Genomic DNA, 19,458 nt, shown 5'->3' on the forward strand with positions numbered 1-19,458 from the left:
ATGTGCACCCCGATGTTTATAGCAGCAATGTCCACAATAGCCAAACTCTGGAAAGAGCCAAGATGTCCATCGACAGATGAATGGATAAAGAAGATGTGGTATATATATACAATGGAATATTATTCAGCCATCGAAAAACCCCCAAATCTTGCCATTTGCAACGACATGGATGAAACTAGAGAGTATTATGCTAAGTAAAATAAGTCAATCAGAGGAAGACAAGTATCATATGATCTCACTGATATGAGAAATTTGAGAAACAAGACAGAGGATCATAGGGGAAGGGAGGGAAAAATGAAACAGGATGAAACTGGAGCAGGAGACAAGCCATAAGAGACTCTTAATCTCAGGAAACAAACCGAGGGTTGCTGGAGTGGTGGGGGGTGGGAGGGATGGGGTGGCTGAGTGATGTACACTGGGGAGGGTATGTGCTATGGTGAGCGCTGTGAATTGTGTGAGACTGATGAATCACAGACCAGTACCCCTGAAACAAATAATATATTATGTTAATAAAAAAAAGAAAAAAGTATATTTACACAGCACAGAGGACAAACTGTAAGGGACATATATTTATATGTAAACTTGACTAATCATTTAAAATGTGACCTATATAGTTAGGATAAGAGATAATATTACACATTATTAAATATTGAATTTGTACACACTTCCAATAATTATTTTCAAAAATTTTAATTATAATCTGATATAGTATCCCTGAGCATTTCTCCATATCAAGTTTTTCACTTGTAATATTCCTGTATAATAATGTGATCATGATCACTTGAAATTTTTGAAAATTTTAATTTACAAGAATATTATTTTCATGAAGAACAAAATGTAAATGATTTTATTTAATTTTTTCAAGATTTAATTTTTATGTATTTGAGAGAAAGTGAGAGAGAGAGCACAAGCAGTGGGGGAGAAGGAGAAGCAGTCTCCCCGTTGAGCAGGGAGCCTATTGAGGACTGGATCCCAGGCCCCCAAGATCATGCATGACCTGAGCCAAAGGCAGACGCTTAACCGACTGAGCCACCCAGGTGCCCCTGTAAATGATTTTAGTACTCAACCCAAATGTGGGGCTTAGCTTATAGTGCCACTCCACAGGCAAGAATGGACAGCAAGCTTGCCTGACCACAGAGCACAGACTGCAGTCCCATTTGACTATTAGAATAGCTGACAGCTCCACGTAAACAGGAATCCCAGCCAGCAGCCTTGCCCAAGACTGGAGCCCAGCCTGTAGCCCTTCTCAGTTGCAGGCATCGCCTACGGCCCCACCCAATCACAAAGCACAGACTGGGGGCCAACTCAACCAGGCATGGTTATGGAACTCAGTGGCCCTGCCTGGCACTGTGCCCAGCCAGCAGTCCCACATGACTAGGGAGCCCAGCATGAGACCCCCCTACTCTCAGTTCTCACAGTAAGGGCAGCAGCCTTACAGAGATGCCTCCCACCTGTAGGTACCACCTGCCTTCAGATGCTACCAGCTGGCCAGCCCAGAACCCCAGGCTGGGAGGATGGTTGAAGGGTTTTCCCTGCCAGAGTGAACTGGTAAAGCCTGGAAGAGGAGAATGCTTACTTAATGCACAGATACAAATGCCAGGATACCAGGATCACGAAGAATCAGGTAAGCATGACACCATCAAGGGAAACTAAAAAAGCTCCAAAAACTGACTGTAAAATAATAACAAAATCTATGAACTGACTAACACATAATTAGGAATAATCCTCTTTAAAATAATCAGTGAACTACAAGATAGAAAACTAAAAAAAAGAAAAACAATACGTGAACAAAATAAGTAGTTCAACAACAAAAAAAATAGAAACCATAAAACACACCCACACACAAACAAAAAAAAACAAAACCAGAAATTCTAGAACTGAAGAGTACAAGGGCTGAACTGAAAAATTCAGCAGAAACCTTGCAGGGCGAGAAAGTAGGATAGTGTATTCAAATTGCTAGGAGAAAGAAAAAAAAAACCCAAACTGCCAACCAACAATAATATCCCTGGCAAAGTTGTCCTTCAGAAATGAAAGTGTGATAAAGACATTTCAACCAAAACAATGCTGAAGTAGTTCACCACTAGATTTGCCTTACAAGAAATACAAAAGGGAATTCTTCAAACTCGAATGAAAGAGCTCTGACATTTTAAAACATATGAATGTATGAAACTAACTGGTAAAGGCAAATGTACAGCAAAATCAGATGCTGTAATGTTGTAATGGTGGTGTGTAAATCACTTTCAACTCTAATTTAAAAGTTAAAAACAAATATATTAAAAATAACTATAGCTCCAATATTTGGATACTTGAAATATCAAAATTCTTTAGAGAAATAATGTATTTATTTATTTCATAGATATTCCTTCAAACTTCTCCATTGGAATTAGGGATAGAATTTGCCATGTATTTTTTAATTGTAAGGCCTAGTATTTTCCTCACAATTAAAAAAGGCACAGGAAATGTTAAGGTAGCCCTTCGGTTCTTGATGTGGACACATACACTCCTCACCCTGTATCTCTTCACCTCTTCCACAATAAAATAAATTTAGCATCGACAGATTTCTTTTGGTTAATCACTAATCTTCCCTTTTTTGTCTTTCCTGGTGACTAGAAATGCTTATGAGGCTAACTTCTGACCATCAGATAATATGATTAGCAACAATTATTGCTTAATATAGGCTTTGTCCTTAAAATAATTGGCTTCTTACTCCTCTCGTCCCTGGTATCTTTACTCTTGGTTGAGGAATGACAGGAAGTGAAGCAGCCACTCTGGGCATACAGATGGAAGCCAGATGTTGAGAGTGCCCAAGCTCCAAAGTCATTGTCCTTGTAATCATTAGTATGTATCATACAAATTTCATTTATCAACATCTTTTCTATTTCTCACAATAAAAATAATGAAGAAAGCTTCTATGCAGTTTACCCAGCAGTGTTCCACTGGAATTTGATATATTAGCCCAAACTAGGCTTTATATTCAAAGATATATTAAGAGGCATCAAGAGCTCAGTTCTGCATTTGAAGGTATCACTGTAAAAGGCAGACAATTTTTGGAGTTTTTCATCCATCATCGGTTATTATCCCCAATTTGAGGCCTTAATCAGAGATTTATTTTTAGTAAATAGAATCAAGTCGTGCTGTTTACAGATTATTTCCATATATTATTTTAGTGTTTTAAAATGATACATTCATTTAATCATTTATTCTTTATTAGTTTTTATATTATCTCAGGGACTATGAAATCAAAACCATTAAGAAACATGCTTTGATTAAAATGAATAAAACACTTGATAGCAGTAACGAATGAATTCAATTTGCCATTTATACAAATTTTGTTAAGTTAAACCTATCACATTATTTAAAAAAAAGAAGAAGAAAAAACAGAGTGGCAAATTTCTAATTCCCAAAGCATTCAGAAATGCATACATTTTATTTCAACCAACGGCATCATGGCACTGCAACATAATCAGACATTTCAAAATCATTGTGCCATGTTCAACTGTATGCAATATTGATTAAGGAGTTATGTTCTTGTTTTATCAAGCAGTGATTTGGTTTAGTCTGGAAGAAGGACAAATTATTCAAATTAGGTCTTCTAGATTCAAAGTATATTAGACACAGATGAAAATGAAAGGAATGGGGGTTGTAGGCTTCACTGTATCTACAAATGTGAAATAAGAATACAGTATGCAAGGCATTTGGCTATTTGTTGTAAAATAATTCTTCAGATTATTTGATTTATTTATTGTGGGTAGACAAACTTTGTTTTAAGGATTGTCATCATTTAAGGTAGTCAAAGGGAATGAAATATATTAAAATGGATTTTTTTTTGCAAATTTTGACCAAACACTGGATCTAAATTTATGCTGAGAAATATAACAAGGGTTATAGTATAATGTTGGTGAAATTATCCTTTGAGTTTTTTTTTTAATTATTCTTCTATTTTCTAAAATTGAAATATCATATAATTTTACAATGAACCTATTTTTGTTCTGAAAATTAATTGCTGTTACCACATTCACATAGTAATGGATAGCTCTCTAAACAGATTGCTAAAAACAATCACTTGTTCATTTGGGGGCACTTTTCCCACAAAACATAATTACTAGAAAAAATCAATGTATTTCTTGACATGTAAAATAAGAATTTAATCATTGTATTCTGATCATAATAAAAGAATAGCGAATATAATGAATTTGTTGGGAACTCAGTTATCAGCTAACTTAGTTTTTAGATGAGCACACAAAATCCTAAAGAGGCTGCTTTTGTCTACAACTGCCTCACTGATGGGTAGTTAACCTAAAGCTAGAACCTATCACTCTTTATTCCCAGAGCAGATTCATACCTACATCTCATAGAGTCATGCTGTTCAAACCATAGCCCAAGAAAAATTCCATCACATTTGCTGAAGTTCTTCAAATAAGGTATGAAGAACTATCATAGACAAATATTTTATTTAAAAACAATGGGAAAACTCATTGTTTTCTGATATGTTGACTCTTCAACCAGGAGGCGCCAGTTGATCAATAGTTTCCTTTTCAACATTTTATCAACTGAAACTTAAAGAAAATTCTAGTGAAATGTCTCTTCACTGTGAAAATAGCCAAAAGTAATCAGTTTTGTTGTCAATAAATAATCAGAATACTTTTTCTGAAAACCTCAAAGATGATCTATTATTGAAGGAATCTAAACCCTATTAGACCTCAAAATATCAAACATTTATAAAATAGAGAATGTGAATCTTATGTAAAATTTCATATGTAAAAGTTTAACCACTTAAGAATTTAACCACTTAAACTTTTCAAATAAGACATAATTGTAATGTAAATTATTTCAAAACAATACGTGTAAAGTCATTGTTTGAATACATAAACAAGAAACCTCATAATTTAAACATGCACAAAAATATTTGGGATGTGGTATATACAACGCATTGTGAACCAAGCTCACAAAGAAAGAAAATATAGATCGATACCACATTTCACATATTTTAGGGTGTTATCAATTTTTAAGATGCACGATTATTTTTTATACTACTTAGAAAAATCCTTCAGTTAAAATATGATACAATGCAAAGAACTCTGCGCAACTAATGAATCATTACAATCTATCTCTCATTGTTATGAATTTTTGAAAATGTATACCATGGACTTTCTAATTCATCTTGCTTCATTTGCATTGTTAACAGGCAATAGGCAACCTCTGTGCATGTACCTCAGTCACAAAACATAACCCAGTTCCATCTACCTCTCTGAGTGTTTTCCTTAGCCTCTATAAAGCTGATCCTGGTTGCTTTTCAAAAAGAAGAGGAGGGGGTAGTCTAGTCATTCTTCTAAAAACGAATGTTTGCTTCTTTCTATCAAATTATGCTTCTTTGCTCTGTTTTTCCTGACTTTTTATACAATAGCTTTCTATGATAATGCTAAAATAGCCCAATTTCATTGAAGACTTAAATGGCAATTCAACTGATTGACAAGCCTGCATATAGTTCAACTGAAGTGAGATCAGTATGAAGAGCTATGACCATATCCACACACAAGTCACATTTTTTTTCAAATATAAAATAAAACTAAAGGACACAATATCTGTTTCCTGCTACATACATCTCTTTCCCAAATTCCAATATTCTCCAAACACTTAAGATAATCATTAACACCAATAGCCACAAGTCTGAAAAAGTGACCATTGAAACAACTTCCCACAAAACATCAAGCGTCAATTTAATTATAAAATTACATACTCAAAGAAAAAAATCTCTGGTCCAAGAATAATAGGTACATTAACAGAGTTGACACCACTATTTATACTTCTCCCTAGACATGCTTCAAGGTACACTTTTTAACTTGAGAATTTTTAGACAGTTAAGTGAACCCAGGCTATGACTGACTAGCATACAAACACCACAATGAGAACAACTGTGAATCTCAGTGAAATACAAATATGCTGACATTCAAAAGCCTTAGAAAGCATCCAAGACAGCTGACATTTAAGGGTCAATGTAGCACAAAGTAAATGAAGTGAGGTGAGCCTGATATTCTCTGCTGCTTTTTCCTTGAGACACTTGCTGGTTCTTAATTGGTATTCAGTTTGGAGGTCAAGAAAAAGAAGATCAGAACTACAGTAGTCTCATGTAGCTGGCCAAACACTGGAGATCAGGGATATGAAGTTGCCCTGGACTTCAGCAGTCAAGATGCCAAAGGCAATGGAGCCTCTGAAAGGTGAGCCTGATATGTTGTCTTAACTTTCTCCTTAAGCTTTTGTCATTTTCTCATCTTTGCTGGTCAAGAGTATAATAAAGGAAGCAAAGTGTGATAGGTAAGAAACTGAAAAGATAAGCAATGACTCTGCTCTTGGATAGGATGGGGCAGATTGCAGCAGACCAACATTACCGTGAAAACAGCAGAGATTTTCACAATGGCAGTGTGAGGTGCTCAGCAGACCCTCTCCCCAGTAAAATGAACATTTAATTGATAAAAAATACACATATATAAAATTGAAGTCTCTGGAAATTGTCCTAAGAGCATACAGCAAATAGAGAAACATATTGACAAAAATTGACTAATCTCAGCAACAGCAGTGAGAGCCACACATGCTCTTTCCTTAGGCTCCCACCCCCAGCTTAGCGTGACATCCTCCAGGAGGATGCAGCTAAGAACACAGAACTTCCCTATGCCACTAGCTCCCAGTCAAAGTTACATGTCTGCTCTAGGAGAGCTAGGCCACCTGCATCTTTCATCACACCTCTAGCTCTGGGTTGCAGAAACTATTTCAGGTAGCAGAGTCAAGAGGACAACTACATACTGTCTACCAGAGACACACTTTAGATTCAAAGTTACAAATAAATGAAAGTAAAAGTATTGAACCATGCACACAGAAACCATAAGAACTGAAATGGCTGTACTAATATTAAACAAGATAGATATAAAAGATTACTTGAATAGACATATTTTATAATAATAAAAGTGTCAGTCCATCAGGATGAAAAACAACCATAAACTTATACTCACCTAAAAATAGTGCCCCAAAACTCATGAAGCAAAACTGAGAGAATTGAGAAGAGAAATAGACAATTCAACAATAAGATTTGGAGATTTAAATATCCTATATTCCATAATAAATAGTACTACCAGGCATTTCAACAAGGTACAGAAAACTTGAAAACACTATAAGCCAACTAGATCCACCATATATCTGTAGAACATTCCATACAACCATCGCAAATTCACATTCTTCTCATGCACATATGGAATACACTCCAAGATAGATCACATACAAGATCGCAAGATAAGTGTCAATATATTTAGAAGAAATGAAATAAAATAAAGTGTATTCTGCAAACAATAGAATTATAGTATAAATAAATAATGGAGTGATGGTGGGAAAAAATGGCAACAAGAACCCAGCTTTCATTTTTCCATGAAGATCAATAATTGGACAAGCTATCCATGAACAGAAACCGCTCCGAGAGACCTCTAAAATCCACTTCGGAAGTTTTAGCAACACAGCTAAACAAAAAATAGTTCTCCAAAGAAGACATAAAAATGGACAACAGGTACATAAAAAGGTGCTTGATGTCACTATTTATCAGGGAAATGCAAATCAAAATCATGGAGAGATATCTCCTCACACATGTTAGGATGGCTGTCATCAAGAAGACAAGAGTCAACAAAGTATTGGTGAGGATGTGGAGAAAAGGGAACCCTTGTGCACCACTGATGAGAATATAAATTGGCAGCCACTATAGAAAACAGCATAGAGATTCCACAAAAAAAACTGAAAATAGATCTATCATATGTTCAATAACTTCACTTCCAGGTTTATATCCAAAGGAATTTAAATCATGACCTTGAAGAGATATCTGCGCCCCCATGTTCACTGCTGTGCTATTCATAGTAGTCAAGGTATGGAAACAATGTAAATGTCCATCACTGGATGAAAGGATAAAAAATATATGTATAATGGAATATTATTCAGCCATGAGAAAGAAGGAAATCCTGCCATTTGTGACAACTTAGATGAAACTTAAGGGCATTATGCTAAAAGAAATAAATCAGATAGAGAAAGACAAATACTATATAATAACACTTGTGCATGGATTCAAAATAGCCAAACTCAGAGAAACAGAGAGTAGAATGATGGTTACCAGGAGCTGGAATTGGGGGAAATGGGGAGACATGGTCAAAGGGTTCAAACTTCCAGTTAAAGAGATTAGCAAGTTCTGGGGATCTAATATCACAGCATGGTTATTATAGCTAATAATACTGTTTTATATACTTGAAAGTTTGTAAGAGAGGAGATTGTAAATGTTCTCACCATAAAAAGACACCGGAGTTTTGTGACAAAATGGAGGTATTAGCTAACACTATGGTGGTAATCATTTTGCAATAAATGTATCAAATCAACAGACAGCATATCTTAAACTTACACAGTATTATATGTCAATTATATCTCAATAAAGCTGGAAATTTTTTAAAGAAAACAATAATAGAGGAATTTGGAAAATTCACAAGTAGGTAGAAACTAAAAATACATCTATATATAACTGATGGGTCAAAAAGATTAAAAATATGGTAAATATACAATAGGTATCCTTTCTCCTCTTGAATGTTTTCAATTATGTTTGATGGCTAAAGAAAAAAAATAGAACACTGTCAGATTTTCTCCAGGCATATAGAGGCAGTATTTTAAACAATTATGAATGTGCAAATGTGTCATTCTTAGGGCTATAATCCAATATTATAATTCTTTATTTTGTTCAAATTACTCTGACTTTCACCATTGGGGGGTTTCCACATTGACTGCCCTTGTCTTTTTGATGTGCTCCATCCATTTTTCTCTTTTACAAAATTCCCTATGTTCTATAAGATGCTCCAGGTTTATCTTCTATTTCCTATGTTCCAGCCCTAGAATTTGCTATTTCTTCAAGTAGCCCTGATTCCTTTCATTGGAGACTGTTAATTAAAACAAAGATTTGAACATAAGGTGGATTCATTGTTAGTGAGGTTTTGCTGCTTTTAAACCTTCTCAATGAACAGAGCTGGGAAATAGAGATGCTAACTCATGAATAAATACACAGCTATTTATTTTTATATCAAGCAATCAACATAGCCATTAAAGCAATTTAATTATATGTATTGAATATATTGGGAGTAATTATAAGAACTCTGTGTGTGAGAGAGAAAGGTTTTTTTTCTGAAAATCTTCATTTCATTTGGCAACATTATCTAGTAACATTTACCTTTGGTGTAAAGAACTATTAGTATTTCTCATAGCTGGAAATTCTTTCATCATTTGTCTATCTGTAGTATTTTTATTTAGGTCTTTTTCCAAAGGATATTTTTGGTGGTTTTAGAATTCTAGACTGATAGTTCTTACTTTCTCTTCTAGTACTTTAAACATGTTTCCCATTGCCTTCTGATTCCATTATTTTTGGTGAGAACTCAGGCACCATTCTTATTGCCTTTCTGTATGTAATTCATCTCTTTTTACTGGTTGCTTTAACATTTTTTTCCCTTATATTGGTTTTCAGCAGTTTGATAAGGATATACTTAGATGTGTGTGTGTGTATGTGTGTATGTGTGTGTGTGTGTATGTGTCATAATTATTATTATTGTGGTTTTCTAAACCACTGGGATCAATGGATTTATACTTTTAATTTGAGGAAATTATTGGACATTATCTCTTCAATAATTTTTTCTGTCCCATTTTCTTTCTCTTCTCCTCATGGTACTCCAATTACATATGTATTAGATTATTTCACTTTGCCTCAATACCTTGGATATTCTTTTACATTTATTTTTCTACCCATTTTCTGTTTCTGTTTCAGTTGGAATAATTTCTATTGATTGTTTATACTGATTCTTTCTTCTATTTTGTTCAGTTCACTGATAAGCTCACCAAAATAGTCCTCATCTCTGATAACATGTTTTCATTATGAGCATTATAATTGGCTTATTTTGTTCCATCTTACTTATAGACTTCTTTATCTGTACATATTTGTTGTTCCCCTTTCACAACGTATCATTAACTATACTATTTTTTAAAAATATCTCTGCCTAATAATTTCAAACTCTGTTCCATTTTTGAATTGGGTTCCACTGACTCTTTCCTCTCTTTTTTTTTTTTTTTTGAAGATTTTATCTATTTGACAGAGAAAGACACAGCGAGAGAGGGAACACAAACGGGGAGTGGGAGAGGGAGAAGCAGACTCCCTGCCGAGCAGGGAGCCCGATGCGGGACTCAATCCAGGGACTCCAGGATCATGACCTGAGCCGAAGGCAGTCGCTTAACCAACTGAGCCACCCAGGCGCCCTGACTCTTTCCTCTCTTGATACTGTGGCACATTTTCATTATTTTTTAAATAAATTTTCTAACATTTGGTTTGAATGTAAGGTTTCATAGTAAAGGAACAATGAACACTACAGTAAATAATACTAATACAAGTAAGAGAGAGAGAGAGCATGCATGAGAACAGGGAGTGGCAGAGGGATAGAGTCTTCAAGCCAGCTCCCTGCTGAGCATGGAGCCCAACATGGGGCTCAATATCAGGACCTATAAGATCATGACCTGAGCTGAAACCAAGAGTCAGATGCTTAACTGACTGAGCCACCCAGGTGCCCCAATACTAATATATTATTTATAATAATAATATGATCCCCAGAAAAGGTCATGGCTATCTTTCTGTCAGCCATCAGCATGTGTGATAAAGTCAATTTGGTCTGGAGCTGAGTTGGGTCTAGGCTTTGCAGAGCAAAGCTTTGGGAGCAGAAACTTCCCTTAAGTGATTTAAATTACAGATCTTCTTCCCTACTCTCAGACATCAGCAGGCCCCTGTACTTGCAACTCAAGGGTCCTTTTCAGGCCATCTGCACACCCCAGTGAATAGTGCCACTGCTTGGTACTCAGTGTGGTTTCTTTCTTTGCTCTTCTCTACCTTTAGACCTTAGCAGACACTCTGTGCTTAATCTTTAGTGAGTACATTTGTTTTTCAACTTCCTTAACCATCTTTCATCAGCAGATGGCTTAGAATGATCATGGGTTTCTCTCACTTGCCTAATACCAGATTTTTGCAAGATTCTTTAGCATGCACCCATGGAGGACTCTCAGCTTTCCTCCACATCCCCTCCCAAATGGGAGACAGCTGTTGCCTCCTACTCAGTGTGAAGCTGGATGTGCCTGGGGACTGTCTCTTGGTTCTTCTGTTCCACCCTCAAACTTCAACACTCTTTCCTCAGAGGAGGTCTCTCTCCACCTCCTGCTATGCTGCCAATCATGGCATGAGCTCTCTGTGGGGTCTGTGTTAAAAAGTGGAAATTGCGGGCGCCTGGGTGGCTCAGATGGTTGGGTGTCTGCCTTCGGCTCAGGTCATGATCCCAGGGTCCTGGGATCGAGTCCCACATCGGGCTCCCTGCTAGGCGGGGAGCCTGCTTCTCTCTAAAAAAAAAAAAAAAAAAAAAAAAGTGGAAATTGCATGGAGATTCCTGTTGTATCTGGGCCTCCCAAGGATTCTAAACTATCATGCCAGACCACCCTCAGGTTTTATAAGTTTGATCAATTTCATCAGTGTTCTTACTTGCATCCCTGGCAGTTCCTTTTGCTTCCTGCTGCTTTGCCAAGAATGAAAGCTGCTATGGGTCCCTCCTTCCCCAAAATAGATTTGTCACTTTTTGGATTGTAATTAATTAGATTCTTTGCCCACTAAGCTCTCAGATGTTATGTTCCTGTTGTTAGGGTGCAAGAAAGTTGTCTTGTGACTCTATCCTAAGCAAAGGCAGAAGTTTTGTTTTTAAATGTCAATAATTACAGCATCTCAAAACTACATACTTTGAAACTGTTTTAATTATGAAAAGCTTCAGATGTCAAATTCAAAATGACATACAAGTTACTTCAAAATTTGGAAATGCATTTTACTTGGAATTTGCTCTACAGTGTACCTGGACAACAATGCTTGGTGACCACAATTCTAAGGCATTTCCGAATAACTGCTATACCCAATGATAAAAGAAAATGAGTGATTACAAACCCTAATATAGGCATAATATCAAGACAGCTAGACTCTTCAAGAATAGAAATTCTGGTCTCTCCTACCCCCACATAGACAACTCTGGCTATCTGGAAAACTAATGGAGAATAGGAAGTATGGTGGAAAAAAGAAGTTCAAAATATTAACTATGGCCAGTTGTGTAAATGAGGACTGTAGCAATAGTTATCTGCACTCCCTCCATCCATCTACAACACCATATAAAGAGGTTGGTGCTAGAGGTCGTTTGATGATCTTTGAATTATAATAATCGTAATCACCCAGAGATGGATAGGGCAACTAAAAGGATATTCAGATATCTCTTGAGGAAATGTCAAATGGATGGTGTGTGTGTGCATGTGTGCACGTGCTAAGAGTAAGTGTGGTATATTAGGTGGGAATAGTTTTTGTTTCTCTTATTATTGGAATTTCTATCGGTATGTAGTACACTGTATAGATCTTTAGTAGCAAACCAGTGTGAGATCTGGCTTATTAATTCTCAGTATTTATTCTCATGCTCTCCTTGGGTGTTCTCCTGAACTGTAGAGACTGAAAAGTTCAGAGTTACTTTTTTTCTACTCCTTGTGGTAGCATCTGGAGAGGAGTTACATTCTAGAGTAAGAAATATTTGTTTGATATCCAGAAGAAATGTTTCACTGTCCTAAAAATCTTTTGTGATTTGCTTATTCATCTCTCCCACTCCAACCCCTGGCAGGCACTGATCTTTTTATTGTTTCCATAGTTCTGTGACTATTTGTTCCTGAATTCATTAATTCCAATGATGGATCTTGATTCTCACTCCTACAGGCCATCTGTTGATTTGTAAGACTTATACTTCCTTCATTAACGACATTTCTGCTTTTTATACCTAGAATGTTTCTGTTTCCTACCACTTGTTTATACTGTTACACAAAGGAAGAGCTCATATAACAGAAATAGAGAAAACAATGAATTTTAAGTATATAACTGTTGAATGCACAGATTCAGCAAGTTTCTTCCAATCTAAACTTTGATGAGCTTTGAGAAAAAACAATACAAGGGACACAGTGACAGAAACCTGAGTGGCTATTCATTTCATGATGCATATATGGTTCTCCATATAAGCATGAATGGTTTCCCTTTGAATGAACTGCTTTTGCAAATAGTAGAATCAGTCAAAAATTCATGTATGCTACATTCAGATACAAGAAAGTATAGCAATAAAAATATAATTTAAAAAAACATAATTTCTCTCATACAGCATTTCCATGTTTCCTATGGCAAAATACTATAATTATAAACCTTATCTGCCTTAGTAATTTTACATGTGAGATGCCTTCAGGAAACATTTTACATAATCTGAAAATCATCCTATTTCAATATGCCAATGTTCCCTCTCAGGTCTTGCAATTACAATGCTGGGAATCTAGCCCAAGAAAATATAATCCTGAATATAAGAACAGCTTCATGCATTCCAATATTCTTCCATTTCATTTATATTAATAAAAATGGAATGTATCATTTAATACTAAAAAATAAGTTTTTGATCAAGGAAGACATAGGATGACCACTCTAAATTAGGGAATCATTATTTTGAAATTAATATTCTGGGTTAATAAAAGATTCTTATTCTTTATGGAATGAATATAAGAAATATGACAAATTATATAAAACAAAACTCACGTGGAAAAGTGGGGGAAAGCGTGATTTAAAAATTATAGTGTATTCAGTTTTTCTCATGTGACACTGACTAAATTGTGTTTTAAGGAAAAGAGTTTTTAATTTTATTTTTTGAAATAATATTATTGCCACCTAAATGTCATGAGAAAAGATATAAAAATTGATATTACAGTAAATGTGGCTCCTGCTGTCATGAAGTGTATGTGTAGCTGGAAGAATAGACATTATTCAGTCCTCCCCACAATTAACATAACTTTGATAAGCAGTCTGAGAAGTGCCAGAATACCAATTGAGTTTTACATACCCACAAATACCAGAGAATGTTTCAGGAAAAAAAAGGTCTAAAGGCATATTAAATGGATACCTGAAAAAAGTATAGGAGCATACTATCTCTCTCTAACCATTATTCCATTCTGCACCATATTTTATTTTTTAGGTACAAGCCATAATCTGCCCAGTGTAAACTTCTTAATAGTAATAGACATTGACTTCGTCTTTGTATTGTCCAAATAGTATGGTATGGGTCTTATATTTGGTCTTCTATAATACTGTTTGTTTGATTCAATAAGTTAATTAGCCTTTGCCAGCAATATTCTAAATAGGGTACAAATTCTGTGAAGGCAGATATAATATGCTTTATTTTCTTGTGTTCTCCTTTGGACCACAGTAGCTTTCTACATGACACAAAATTTAGCAGAAACTCAGTATTTAGTCACTGCAATGGAGATAGTAATAGATAGTGGTTAGGAGCATAGATTCCATGATCAGATTACCAGGGAACTTGAATACTAATTTTACCACTTTACTTATTCTTTAACCTTTCCATGTCTCAGCATTCTTGTGCATAAAATGAGAATTACCAAATTTTAGCTAGGTAGGACTTAGGATTTGGTAAAATCTAAATTTGTAGTCAAAATAATCTGTAATTAAAATTCTAAGGTTGTCAAATTATTGATGTGGGATATTCCCACAGAATATAGTAATGTTAGGAAAAACCCTAAAAAGCCTATTTTCACTTTAGGGGAGCCAGATTTAAAGCAATACCAGAATTTGTACATATGTGATTGTACGTATATTGTGATAAAGGGTAAAACTAGTTTTAGTAAGTTTTTCAGTACATAGCCTCCTCTTTCTATCTTTGCCCTTACTGATACTTGATAAATGACAAAATCGAAATTCTGACAATAAACATAAAAAAATCTCAGTGGATGTCTTAAACAGCAGATAAAGCAATAGTTGAAAATGTAGGTTAAAAATGAACCAGTGACTTGAAACACATTATAGAAAACTTAAAAATGGAAATATAAAAGAGAAGCTAGGAGACATGGTACTTCAAGACATCCAACAGAGGTTCCAGGAGAAAACCAGGAGAATAGGAGATAGACAATATTCAAAGCCATAATGTCAGAGAATTACCTAGACTATAAGGAAGTCATGAAGTGGCAATGGAATAACATTAGCACCTAAATCTGAATCACAGTCTCTTCCTGACTCACCAATCAGATGTGGACTCCAGAGCCGACTCTCAAGGATTAGTGTTTGCTTACCTGGTTATAGGTAATGTGAAATTATAGTATTCTCTGTTTCCTACTTATGTGTTACCAACAGATACTGGATTTTTTCTCTCGTCTCATGGTTGGTCTGGGTTTTTTTAGTAGTTGCTGTTTTATTTTGTTTTTGTTTATTGAGGATGTATTAAGGAATTCAGAATAAAAGAAATCAGGGGTCCTTATTAAAATTGCTTACCATAGGGCTGGGGCATGGAAAATACTAAATGAGCTTGGGACATTCAGTAATGTGCCACAAAATAAGAAAGTGCTTTAAAAAAAAGAAGGAGGAGGAGCATGAATATAGGAACCAATCTGAAAGAGCCCTGAGTGATCAAAGCTAGAAGAATGTGAGCAACAAAACACAATACCAAATTATTTGCTTATAAACCAAAGAAAGTAATATATAACTGTGACAGAGAGGATTTGGGCTTTCCTGATCTTGGTTGCTTGGAATAGCTTATGTTACATAGCAAAAATAACTTTGCAAATATAATTAAAGTTATGAAACTTGAAATGAGGAGATTACCCTCAATTCTCCAGATGGGCCCTGTCTAGCCACATAAGCCCCTAAAAGCAGAGAGATTTCTCTCCAGCTGGGCTCAGTCAGAAAGATGCACCAGAGGAGGTGGCAAAAGAGAGATTCAAAGCATGAGAAGGGCTATATCACCATTGCTGGCTTAGAAATAGACTGAGTCAAGGAATGCAAGGGGCCTTTAGAAGCTGAGAATGATGCTCGACTGACATCCAGTAAGTAAACTTCAGCTCTACCATCACAGGCAACTGAATCCTGCCAACAACCCGAGTGGACTTGGAAGTGACCCTAGAAAGGAATCCAGCCCTGTATACACCTTGTTTTCTGTCATGTGACTCTGAGAGCTGAGGAATCAGCTGAGCTGCACTATGGCCCAGACTTCTAATGCATGGAAACTATGGGATAATCAGTGAATGTTGTTTTAGCTGCTAAGTTTGTGCAATATTATTTCAGGTATCAGTAGAAAACTAATACAATAACAATGAATCCATCCGATTTAAATAAAGTGATAAAGAACAAATCTTTCTTACAAAACAATTCCAAATAACAAACATAGAGGGAATGTGGGGAATAGAAAATCACCATTAGAGGGTGCCTGGGGGCTCAGTTGGTTAAGTGTCTGCCTTCAGCTCAGGTCACGTGTGATCTTGGGGTCCTGGATCCAGCCCACAATGGGCTTCCTGCTCAATGGGAAGTCTGCTTCTCCCTCTCCCTCTCCTTCTGCCCTTCCCCCCAGCTCGTGCTGTCTCTCTCTCTCTCTCTCAAATAAATAAAATCTTTTAAAAGAGAGAAAAAAGAAAATCACCATTAGAATAGCACAATAGTAGTTGCTGTAGGCAAGACCAATGATAAATGATAAAATTTGTGAAGAAATATTTTAGGAGAAACATACTTGCATAGCTTCAAAATATCTCTCCCTAAAGATATATTAATTTCTGAGGTGATTTTAACACATGTCCATATAATACTTAATAATCCTCTCACTAGGATTATTGCCCCTCCTCTTAAGTATGGGTCCTTAAATATTATATTTCCATTTTTGTACATTTACAATAATATGTGATATAATGCAATTAAATAAACAGAACAATAGTTCCACCAAGGCTGGACAGAACATCAAAGAAGGTCCCAGATAATAGAAACACATATATAAAACTCAATGAAGTGCAGTCTTACCATCATTTGGTAAAGTTTGGGCCAGCAATTACTCCTGGAATTTGGAATAATTAATCACAAAGTAAATTAATCAAAAATGGTATCAAAGGCATCTGAAGTCACATAGACCACCAGCTGTTAATGTAAGCCATTGACAAATTACTGTACAGCTTGAATCATGTTACATGCATATGGCAGAGATTTGATTAAAAAAGAAAAACCAAGTTAAGTGTGCACAACTGGTTATAAATCTGGAATAAATAATATCGGCAGCACACAAAATTGAAAATACTCAAATAAATGAATCATAGATTCAGAAGCCTACTTCTTCTTGGCTCTGGTAGTTTTACCTCCACCTAAGGACTCAGGTTAGAACTTGTAGTGGGATTAATCTGTCAGGTGATGTTCCAAGGTCTTTAACAGTGGACCCCAAACATAATGAGGACACAAAGAAATGAATATTGAATGATAGGGAGTGAAACAAATCTGTTAATCCCAAGAAAACAATAAAGAAGGGGACAGGAAAACAATATAAAGAAATTAGTTTCAGCCATTAAAACTGGATGGTTTAATCATTATATTGAAGGGAATGAAAGGTAAATAGTCATTCTTAATCAGTCTTTTAAAAAATGTTGCAAAGGTTAAATGAAATAATATGGAAGACATGTCTATGGAAATTTCCTTTTCCTTTTTCTCTTTTTTTTTTTAAGTGGAAACTTATTTCTATGTTGGCTGAAAGAGGTCTCAAATACAAGATATTCTTATTAATAAGGTGTCCTTCTTAATAATTTATTGAACTGAGAGCTTACTGTATTATTCAGAAACTCAAATCCCAGTTCTGTGGAGGAGCAAATTTTCAAGATTTTTGTTGGGGATTTTTGTTGACAACTTATTAGATTCATGGTCACTTAACAATCTCTGTAACTCAGCTGGAGGCAGAGGCCACTTCCTAATTGCTAAGCAAATACCTTAGAGGAGAGTTAAAATAAAAAAAATATTTATTCAAGGCCCTGATTCATACAATGTATGATAGTAAACTTGCAGTCATGGTGGAGATAATGAGACCAAGAAAGTACTGAAGAGAAGGCTCAAGAAAGTCTTAAACATTCAAATTGCCTCCTTTACTGACTGAGCTATAGTTACTGTTTGCTAAATGGGGACACTGGAGTTGAGTTTTCTTAATCCGTTCAACTAAACGTCTGAGACAAGGTCATAGTACAAAGGCAAAGGTATATTTACCATATAAATAAATATATTGATATTAAATTTTAGAGCACTCAAAATTTCTGTTTTTTTTTTTAAGATTTTATTTATTTATTTGAGAGAGAGAGAATGAGAGAGAGCACATGAGAGGGGGGAGGGTCAGAGGGAGAAGCAGACTCCCTGCCGAGCAGGGAGCCCAATGTGGGACTCGATCCAGGGACTCCAGGATCATGACCTGAGCCGAAGGCAGTCGCTTAACCAACTGAGCCACCCAGGCGCCCTCAAAATTTCTGGTTTTAATAAAACCATTCTGTATAGAAAATTATGGTAAATAATTTATTTTATTAATAAAGATTTGAACAGTCAAGACTACCTTTTTATTAGAACCATGCTATTTGTATTAAGTAGTTTCAAATATGTAGGTGTTTGATAAAGTGTTATTTTAATTCCATTAAAAAAAATTAAGTTCTTTAAACTCAATTTAATTAACATATACTGTATAATTAGTTTCAGGGGGAGAATTGAGTGATTCATCAGTTGCATATAACACCCAGTGCTCATTACATCAGGTGCCCTCCTTAATGCCCATTACCCAGTTACCCCATCCCCCCACCCACTTCCTCTCCAGCAGCCCTCAGTTTGTTGTACCTGAGAATCATAAAGATGAAAAGCATAAAATATTACATTTATACTTCACTTAGAGTGATTTTTCTCCTTGTATTTGAGAAATTTGAGTTATGTATTAGTATAAACACTGATCTAAGAAAGTCTTATACTTTTTACTTTTAGAAACTGAAGAATAATTTTCAACCAGAATTCTTATATTTATCTCCCTTTTTGCTCAAATTGATTCCCAGGTTAAAAGGTCATACTAAAAATACATTATATTAAATAAAAATAAATAATTATTATGTTAGCTAACTGCTAGAATTTTTGGTTGAATGCATTTTTAGCATTTAGAATTTACATATTTTGGGTTCTATGCATGATTTGTTTGGTTAATTGATTTTTGTACATTCTTCCAGATTTATGTTTATTTATCTATTCATGTAATGCAAATGATGGACAGCTCATGAAAAGAACATTTAGATTTTGCCTAGTTGCCTTGAATAAAAATAAGTTCAGGATAGAAGATTAAACCTTTGAGACATAAACTATATTTCTCATCAGAAAACTTAATCCCTTACCACATTTTAGAGGTTAAAATTTAGCCTTAATAATGCACAGGTGAATTGGAAATTTATATTTTCATTGACTCAAAATTATACAGTATGACCAAAAGTCTCAACATAGAATGCTAGATTCGTGATATATTCCTCAAGTTAAATAAAAAGGGAAAGTAG

This window comes from Leptonychotes weddellii, chromosome 6 (genome assembly GCF_054177405.1).
Source record: "Leptonychotes weddellii isolate Sample4059 chromosome 6, ASM5417740v2, whole genome shotgun sequence".
Lineage (NCBI taxonomy): Eukaryota > Metazoa > Chordata > Mammalia > Carnivora > Phocidae > Leptonychotes > Leptonychotes weddellii.